The following is a 7,416-nucleotide window of genomic DNA, read 5'->3' as shown; positions in this document are numbered from 1 at the left end:
TCTGGAGGCTGGAGGCTGTGAGGGTGCAGGGGAGCTCGTGGGCGCGCCAGCCAAGGGATGCTGGGGGGTGGGGTACGGGGGTGGGGAGGCTGAGATAGAACACTGAGCCTCCGTGAGGAAGGAGTCAGAGAAATTACCAGCAATGAAACCTATAGGTTTCCCCAAAGTACAGTTTGAATAGAAATGTCAAATGCACCTGGGGTTGTTACACCCTGTAATCCTAATGACATATAATCCTATATACCAGCTTGATAATATCACTGAGTGCGTATGTTAATCCTGCCTTTCTCCCGGGGATGAGCTTTCTCCTCCCAGCAGAGCCTACAAAGCCTTCTTTGTTCTCCCCAGAGGTGGCCTCATCCAGGCTGAGCCTGGGGAAGTGACAGTGGAAGGTCCAAAGAGCTCCCAGAAGAGAGCTGTCATTTCATTAGGAAGGGAATAGACAGTTGTCATCTGGTGCTTTCATTTGTGCCTAATCTGGGTGTAACCTGAGTCCCCTGGGAGTTGCTGAGCCCTCCCTCCATCATCTGACTCTCTGTTCTGGCCTCTGTCTCCTCTCCCACCCTCCCTCTCTATCCTTTTCCTATCCTCTTATGCCTCCTTTCCCACTTCCCTCCCTTCTTTTTTTCTCAGCGTCTATGGCTTGTTCTGCCAAGGACACCCTCAGACACGGTTCTTTCCTTCGAGAGCCCCCAGGGACTAGTGTACACTAATCCTGTGGGATGGTGTTCCCTAGCTGCAGGGCCTGGGCAGGGGGAGGGAGAACAGACCACCGCAGGAGGTGGGAGCAGCACGGCTAGTTGTCTGTGGGCAGGGGGCTTCCAGGATAGGGGACAGAACGTCAGGCCAGTGCATCCCTCAAGATGCACCCTGGGCTTGTCTTGCCAGCGGTCCAGCCCATGCCTGTCTCCAGGACATAAAGCTGCCTTTGCTTTCAGAGCAGGAAATCTCCTTCTGGGCTCCTCTTAAGGAGGTGGGGTTTTTAAGGTCCAAGTTGCAGTCACCCACACAATCCAGGAATCGCATCCCAAACCCCACGCTCCTGTGCTCAGCTTTCCAGGGCTGTGGTTCTGGAAGCGTGGTCCCTGGGCCAGCAGCTTCAGTGCCACCTGAGATCTTATTAGAAACGCACATTCCTGGTCCCAGCACCCAGCACCAAGGGCGTGCTGAGATGGTTTGCGTCACCTTGGGAGAACGAAAACGTGCGCATCTGCTCCCCAGCTCCACCTTTAGTGAAGGTCGCATTGGGGTCTTGAAATCAGCTGCGGTGGGAATATTTACACCATGGAAACTGGCAAACACTACAAATCAGTGCCTATTTTCTTTTCAGAGAGCAGCTTCCAGCACACCACTGGGCCCCATCCAGAACTACTGAATCAGAAATTCTGGAGGTGGGGTCCAGCAATCTGGGTTTAAGTAAGCTTTCCAGGTGATTCTGATTCAGAATTCTGATTCTGATTCCAGGTGATTCTCAAACTGCACACTCCAGTTTGAGAAGGACTCAGTGGGTCGGTGCTGGTGGAATCATGAATCTCAGGGCTGAGATAGAAAAGGGAGATGTGGTGGCCAAGGAGTAGGGAGGGTTTCACGAGGAAACTTTGAGAAAGGTAAAGAAAGGACAGAGAAAATAAACCAGACCCTGGGCCTCCCCTCCAGGCAGAGGGGCAGCAGGCATCTGGCAGGAAGCCCTCCTGGGCAGAGGTGAGACTCCAGCCCAGGGACTGGGCTAAGGTGCCGAGGAGGTTGGGTGAAGCCTGCTTGGATTGTACCTGTGTCTCCAGGTATCCGGGTGAGGGAGCCATGCGTGAGATCAGGAGGGCACAGAATAAGTGGCTGGAAAAATGTCCCTTTTGATGATATTTCCAAAACAACAACAACAAAAGCACACAAGCATTTTGTTAGAGGTATAAGGAAGGGAAATCTCGAAAGTTTTCTTTCAAGGACAAGAAGAAAATGGAAAATCACAGTACCATACCCATTACTGCTCATGTAAATGGGGGCAAAATGCCATGGGAATTTTCTTTGTTCAATTTTGAAATATTTCAAACATACAGAAAAATACAAGGGGGCAATATAACGAAAGTCTTGCACCCACTCCCAGAAATAACAAATGTTAACATTTTGCCACATTCATACCAGATCAGTTAAAAATAAATAAATGAATAAACAAACCAGCAAACAAAAACCTTACAGACATGGCAAAGTCCCTTTTGCACCCTTTTTCCTCCTTCAAAAACACGGCAACTGTCCTGAAATTGATGGGTTTTCTTTTCATACATGTCTTCCTACTTTACTACATATGAATAACTCATAAATTACACCTTGCTATGCTTTGAGTGCTTCTTAATTTACATAAGTGGTGTCACACCGAACCTATCATTCTGGAACTTGCTTTTTTTTCACCTAACATTATGTTTCCAAGCGCTATCCATGCTAATGGGTGGAGACCTAGCTCATTCATTTTAATTGATGAATAACATTAAACTGTACAAACAGACCACAGTTCATCTGCTCACCTACTTATGGACATTTAAGTTGTTTCCAGTTTTTCACTGTCACAAATGATTCTGCAGTGAGCATCCTTGAACTTGTTTCTCTAGGGTATATTCCTAGAAGTGGTGCTGCCGCCCTTGGGAGAGTGCATTCCCAATGACACTCACGTTGCTGAATTGCTCCCTAGCTTGGCTGAACAGGTTCACACTTCCACAGGTGTGGATATGATATGTTCTAGAATACTCTTTATTCAGTATGTTCTCAGATTGGGTTCTTTTCTGAACATAAAAACCATTATAAGGGTTTTCTCTAGTTCATTCCTGACTTTTCTTCTCCGAACTCTCTTCTCCCTGAAAGTCTTAAATTCTTTAGCCATCAATTCCTTTACCAGCAGGGTTTTCCAGAATATGAACCTAGAAGGGATGACCCCCCTAGAAGGCCCAGAAGGGATGACCAGTATGTGTGTTATAAGGTGGAGTGGTGTATGTGTGTTTGTCTGTGCTTGCAGCTTTGTACCAAAGCCAGCAAAGAGGACTGGAAAGGGCAAGACTTTCTGCAACGGCTTTTCAACAATCCATCAAAACCAGGAGAGAGGGGGGCACCGGCTGTGACCCAGAATCGCTCTCATGGTCCTCTTCCTCCACCTCTCTTACTTGGTGTGGGTTAGGGGCAGAATTGTCCCAGGATGTCACCCTACTGTCCCATCTTCCCTGCTCTCCTACCCCGACCCAACTCCAAATACTCTCTGAGCCATACAAACCCACGGGAGGTGCGACGTCCAGGGGAGGGGCAGGGCAGTCCCATGTGCTCCATCTGGGGGAAAGGGCTGACTTTTTGGCCCTGAGCCTAAGAGCTCTCTGTCCATGCCAAAGGCTGCCTCCTGCATCTGGGCCTGTGGGGCTAGGAGAGCTGCCAAAATCCTAGACTGGGCAGTGACAGTGGACAGCCTAGATCTTGGCCAGTGACTCTGGGGCCATTCAGAACTGCTCTGGAGTTCCCTCCCAGACCATGAAGCGAGGAGCCTTAAAGGTCTCTGAAGCAGACTTAAGAAAGGGGATAAAGGGACACCACAAAATCGCCTGTCTCAGACTAGAGGCGTTTCAAGGGGCAGAAACCCAAAGTGAGTGAAAAAATGCAATTCACAGTTAAGTGGGAGTGTGGAGGGCCCTGATCCGAGGACTATTTCTGGATGAGACATTTTTCCCCCAACACTTTAAGTGCGGCCAGCAGGAGTTGTTTGCTTGTAGGGGGGTATTTGTACTTTTTCAAAAAGATGAAGCCTGAAATTCTTTTTGGCCCTAAACGTCCTGCTCTCGTGGGCAACAGGTGGCTTGCTTCGTGCTGGAGGATTCATGCTGGACGACAGGAGGCTTACCCCTGCGCCAAGCAGGTCCCATCGGAGTCCTCACCTTTGAGCCCCGCCCACCAGCCAATGAGGACTCGCGGAGGTGATGTCACTACATCCCGTTTCCCAGCCCTGCCGGGAGGATGGGACCAGCTGGGGAAAAGAGCCAATGTAAGTGACGGATGCCACAACCATGTTGGTAAAGAAGTGGAAGGCAAATGAGTCAGCAGCAAGTTTAAGCAATGAACAATTGCACCACGGGGTGTTTCTCAAATTCTTGTCTACTTTTAGAAAGTATGCAATGCCATTGGGTTGAGCATCTTGGTTCTGAAATAGCTACAGAAAATGTTAAAAATGCTGTGGGTGAAGATGTGCCCACATTTACCTCTTCTGAAACAATAGTTAACAATTGCGCTGCATGTCCCTCAGCAAACGTTTTAACGCTGGTTGTTCCTTAGTTTCCGTATCTGTGAATGAGGGGAATGTATGAAAATTGTCTCTGACGATTCCTTTCAGTCCGACAGTCCATGATTTGATATTATGCTCACATTCTTTTTTTCACACTTTTTTTTTTTTTTTTTTTTTTTTTTTTGCGGTACGCGGGCCTCTCACTGTTGTTGTGGCGTCTCCCGTTGCGGAGCACAGGCTCCGGACGCGCAGGCTCAGCGGCTCACGGGCCCAGTCGCTCCGCGGCATGTGGGATCCTCCCGGACCGGGGCACGAACCCGTGTCCCCTGCATCGGCAGGCGGACTCCCAACCACTGAGCCACCAGGGAAGCCCCTATGCTCACATTCTTAATACTCAGGCTGGGTCTACACAATGCCAAGACCACTAGCCAATTCAGTTAGTGTGGACAAAATGTTCTTTCCAATCAATTCCTTGGCACCATGTAGATAAAACAACCAGTTAATTGACACAATTTTTCATTTTCACAATGGATTGGCCTGGCATCATCTTGACCAGTTCCTTCATGGTGATGTCCTGACACACTGCATGTCTGTTATGAGGTGTGTCAGAGAAAATTTGTTATTAATAATGAACTATTCAGATTTTCAAATGATTGATGCATTTTTTATCGATTAGAACAGAGTCAACATATTCCTATGATGACGCCCCTGTCACTCACTTGCATTCTGATACGCCTCCCTGTCTGGAAGAAGAAGGATTGGAGTTACAGCTGCCCGCCAGGGATTGCCTGTAGCCCTGAGCCAATGGGCAGTGAGTCATGGACATGTGAGTGTCATCCATCACCTGCAACGTGGCATTTGACCTTGACTGATGGAGACCCTTGACACATGGTCAGACATCAAGTCACTGGAGACCCAGGCCCTGGGACAATCTGACCCAGATTGTGTACTGCTGCCAGCATCCTATGATCCAGCTGAAAGCCAATAAAGAAAAAAGTGTTGAAGAAAGCACAAAATGAAGGGCCTGTTCATTATGCCAGTCTCTTAATCCAAAGAAGCATTATTTCACCATGATCTGTTCATAGCCGGGGAAGGGGAGGGGGTATACAGTAGTGTTTACTGAGCATTTAGGTGCCAAGTCCTGTGCCAGACACTCATGGCAGGTTTGAATGGTACTTGCCATACTTTCTGTTCTCTGCTGTCCGGTCAAGACAGCACTTCCTCCCCCTTGTGGTTTGGAATCTTCATGTAATATTCTGGCCAGTGAGTTGTGAGTAGAAACAATGCGTGTCAATTCAATGTCAGGGTATTTAATTGCTAGTTTTCGACCCCTCAGAGCTCCCGCTCCCTCTACCATGGGGACTGGCGACAGTCCAGTGGCTGATCCATCTTCAGCCTGAGTCCTGGGGGATGATGTGGCAGAGCTCCCAGCCAACTGTGATGCATGTGAATAAGGCATCACATGCGAGGATAAAGCAACACTTGGTTGTTAGAAGCCACTAAGATCTGGGGGTCTCTCATTACTGCTGCACAACCTAATTTTGTGCTGGTCGGTGCAATGTTTTATATAACATAGTATCACGTGGGAAAATGTGAGCTTTAGAGTCAAAAAGACCTAGGCTGGAATCTTAACACTTACTGACCTTGAGCAAATTCATAACTTCTCTGGGTTTCTTCATCTATAAAATGGTAGTTATGATTCCTATCTCATGATCTTGTCGTTAGGTTTGGAAATCGTATTTGTCAAACACCTAGTAAAGGATTTGGCATGTAGTAGACGTTCGACCATAATTATTTTAATTTCATTTATTCCTCAAAATAGGTCTATGAGTAAGTAGGGTTAGGGAGTATAAGAGAAAGGACCGATTCATTATTGATGTTCTAAATGGCATCATATGTTATGGACAACACTGACCAGGGACCCCAAGGGTAAGTGGATGTGTGAAGTCATCTGTGCCTACCCCCACCCCGAGCTCAGAGAAGCTCTAGAAAGGAGAGGAGACCCCAAGGATACCATCTACAATTCCGTCTATTGCCAGAGGAAAGGTGGATTCCACTTACAGAAGTCATTATGGATACAGTCAGCTTATAAAATAAGAATATGACGGTGGAGTGGGCTAGTATCCCTGTTAGCTTCACTGAAACTTACCTTACCAAGCAGAGTGCCAGCTGAGGTCTTTCCCAAAGGCCCAATGAGCTAAACTCCTCTCTTAAATCAGCTTATTAGTATCATGCCCACTTCAACTGGCTCGCCCAGGACCCAGGAACAGTCTGGAGATCAAACTACAGAGGAAGCGAGAGGAAGAGACCATGCGTGCGGAAGCGGGGATTGCAGGGCCCTTTGCCTTCTCCCGCTGCCTGCGAACCTTCTTCCGTGCCCACCAAGCCTGGCCTGATAGAGCAGCAGGAGCACAGCCAGGGAAGGAGGTGGGGGAACCATCCCTTCCTCCCCACTTCAGTCACTCTGGAAGCCATCATGTTCCAGGGCTAGCACTTGCTGCAATTCCCACTTATATTTAATTTGGTGGTATACATTATCTCCAAGCCTAGTTGTCTCCAAGGTCTGCTCCCAGATCTCTGTTTTCCTCTGAAATGCCACGTAGTGGCCATGAACTTAGAATTACAAACATTCAGTGGTCTGCCCCATAGAGCTCCTCAATTCTGCCTCTGGGATGGAAGCTCCCTAGGCATATTCACACACACGGAGTGCAGACAGTCACTCAGGGCCCAAGGAGAGCTTGACCACCACTTTGTGACCCCCTGGTCATCAGCAGTAGGTCAGATAGGAAACACTGGTTGAGGGCCCCAAACACAGCCTTGGTTGAATGAAAAATAAAGAGATGTCCAGTTTCAGACAAAGCACCACATACTGGGAGAGCTTTTTTTCTTCCCCCTAAATTTCTTTCTTTACCTTTGGCTGCGTTGGGTCTTCATTGCTGCGCACTGGCTTTTCTCTGGTTGCGGCGAGCGGGGGCTACTCTTCGTTGCGGTGCGCGGGCTTCTCATTGCTGTGGCTTCACTTGCTGTGGAGCACGGGCTCTAGGCGTGCGGGCTTCGGTAGTTGTGGCACACGGTCTCAGTAGTTGTGGCTCGTGGGCTCTAGAGCACAGGCTCAGTTGTTGTGGCACACGGGCTTAGTTTCTGCGTGGCATGTGGAATCTTCCTGGACC

At 48.5% G+C, this 7,416-nt stretch overlaps 1 long non-coding RNA gene across 5 annotated transcripts in view; it reads left to right on the top strand.

Moving 5' to 3' along the window:
• Positions 1 to 5,249, top strand: part of LOC112411429 (uncharacterized) — a 23,794-nt gene extending 18,545 nt beyond the window's left edge. For 4 of the 5 annotated variants that reach the window (XR_003005614.1, XR_003005611.1, XR_003005609.1 and 1 more), the window contains 2 exons: positions 3,820 to 4,009; positions 4,923 to 5,249. This is a non-coding gene — a long non-coding RNA (uncharacterized LOC112411429). The remainder of the gene's footprint in view (positions 1 to 3,819; positions 4,010 to 4,922) is intronic. The other variant, XR_003005612.1, reaches the window with a different exon arrangement.
• Positions 5,250 to 7,416: the final 2,167 nt, after the last annotated feature.

The sequence above is a fragment of the Neophocaena asiaeorientalis genome, unplaced genomic scaffold (assembly GCF_003031525.2).
Source record: "Neophocaena asiaeorientalis asiaeorientalis breed wild unplaced genomic scaffold, Neophocaena_asiaeorientalis_V1.1 scaffold681, whole genome shotgun sequence".
Classification (NCBI taxonomy): domain Eukaryota; kingdom Metazoa; phylum Chordata; class Mammalia; order Artiodactyla; family Phocoenidae; genus Neophocaena; species Neophocaena asiaeorientalis.
Note: the sequence above shows the minus strand (reverse complement) of the source record. Positions and strands in the feature narration are given on the sequence as shown.